The sequence below is a fragment of the Propithecus coquereli genome, unplaced genomic scaffold (assembly GCF_000956105.1).
Source record: "Propithecus coquereli isolate 6110/MARCELLA unplaced genomic scaffold, Pcoq_1.0 Scaffold110, whole genome shotgun sequence".
In the NCBI taxonomy this organism is placed as follows: Eukaryota; Metazoa; Chordata; class Mammalia; order Primates; family Indriidae; genus Propithecus; species Propithecus coquereli.
In genome coordinates this window covers 1,246,514-1,248,320 of record NW_012134970.1, presented here as the reverse complement: position 1 = coordinate 1,248,320, position 1,807 = coordinate 1,246,514, and the positions used below count along the sequence as shown (strand labels likewise).

At 33.7% G+C, this 1,807-nt stretch overlaps 1 protein-coding gene across 1 annotated transcript in view; it reads left to right on the top strand.

Moving 5' to 3' along the window:
• The window catches only part of LOC105814467 (chromosome unknown open reading frame, human C5orf42), a 120,373-nt gene that overhangs the window by 70,438 nt on the left and 48,128 nt on the right, over window positions 1-1,807 (top strand). The window lies entirely within an intron of this gene.

The following is a 1,807-nucleotide window of genomic DNA, read 5'->3' as shown; positions in this document are numbered from 1 at the left end:
AACTTATCCCACTTGCAAAAACTTTTAGTCCTAGTGACAGTTTTCCTTTGCTTCAATTTCAGCCTAAGCATGAATTCAAGCCCCTTTGCTTACATACGGGAAGAGTTCCACAAGTTCCCTTTAGACCTCTGCCACAGCCAAGAGAGGCTTGGGGATTATCTGATTCTTGTCAACCTGCTTTGCCACAGAAAGTAATGCATACTACTTCAATATCCCATTTGAATTTAAGCCAGTATAATACTGAAGTCATAAAAAAAGCAGTTGAGCAGAAGAAATGGGAAGAAAGTATAATAACAGAAATTCCTAAGCATGTGAACTTGGATCAGTATGTTGGACAAGAAAACTGGACAACTCAGCAGGACTCTTCAATATCTATAAAACCAGAAAAAATATTTGATATTAAGCCAGGGCCCCTGGAGATATCTCCTCACAGTTCCTTTGGACTTCCGTTATTACACTTGCAACTTAAACCTCCTTATATATTTTCATCAACCTCAAGAGCATCAGTTACAGTTCCCTCAATACCTATCGGAACTGTTGCAGAAGAAAGAAAATACCCAAGACTATCATTACTTCATTCATGTCTGTCCTCAGAAAATATGGTAATGAATTTTTGCATGGTGATGCAAAAACAGAGTCCTGCATTTTTTAATACCATAAAACTATATATGGTCAATGAAAAGCTCTTGCACATTTAAAAAAAATAATGCTTCTTTTATAGAGAATATCATATGAAATCAGGTTGAAAGTAATAATTGTGTATTTTAAACGTTTTAGGTCTTTCCTATTCATCAATACTAAAATTTATAGACTGTTTCACAGATATTTCTTCTGCTTAGAGAAGAAATAAGTAAAATAAAATTACTAGGTGCTCCTGTTTGTTTGTGTGCGCGTGTGCATGTAGAGAATGAGATCAAGTGAGCGCACATAGTGCTTGAGATTCCTAGAAATTCTGATGTGATTGTCTTCAAATCTGTTACAGGTTAAAATTGTTAAATAGACTCAATCTGTTAGTAGTAGTACATGTAATAAAATAATAGCTTTATAAACCTGCCAAATCTTCTTTAAAGGTGTAACTTTTGATTTATGGAATTCAAATTGTTTAGTTTTGTAGGAGAGCAATACTATCTTAGGGAGGTAATTTGAGTATTTCATTTTCTAGTGTGCCTTTAAGATTTGAAGATGGTGCTGGGAAAAGAAATGGTTATTCCTTAGAAAAAATACTTACCATGACTCCTTTTCTTCTGAACATATTATCAACAGAAGAAGAGAGGATTAAACAAGTGGAGAGGTAGACATTTTGAGAAGAATTTTCTTAAAAAATTTTATCAGAGAATAATATAATGAACTCCCATGTTGCCATCACCCCGCATGAGGGATTCTCAGCAGACTGCTGATCTGCTCCATCCACAGTCTTCGTGTCTCTTCATCCTCCCTGTTACAAATCACTTTTAATTAAATGCCAGATACAATATCATTTCATTTATAATTGTAAGAAGGAATATTTTTAGTAAGGAAATGAAATTAAGAAGATGAGGACTTCTAGCTTACTTTGTGAAATAGGATGACCCAGTTTAAACTTTCACTATCCAAAAATCACTTTTTCTCTAAGGTACAGATACTGAGCTTAACCAGATCAAGTCAGTTTGTTATGTTTGATTTATTCTGTCTCTTGTATATCTTAGTCTAATTTAACCAAATGTTTTTTCTCACTTTTTTAACATATTGCATAATTGAGTTTGTAATTTGTCATTATTATGCTCTGTTTCTTTCCTGTAGTACAAAAAACTGCAACTTATCCCACTTG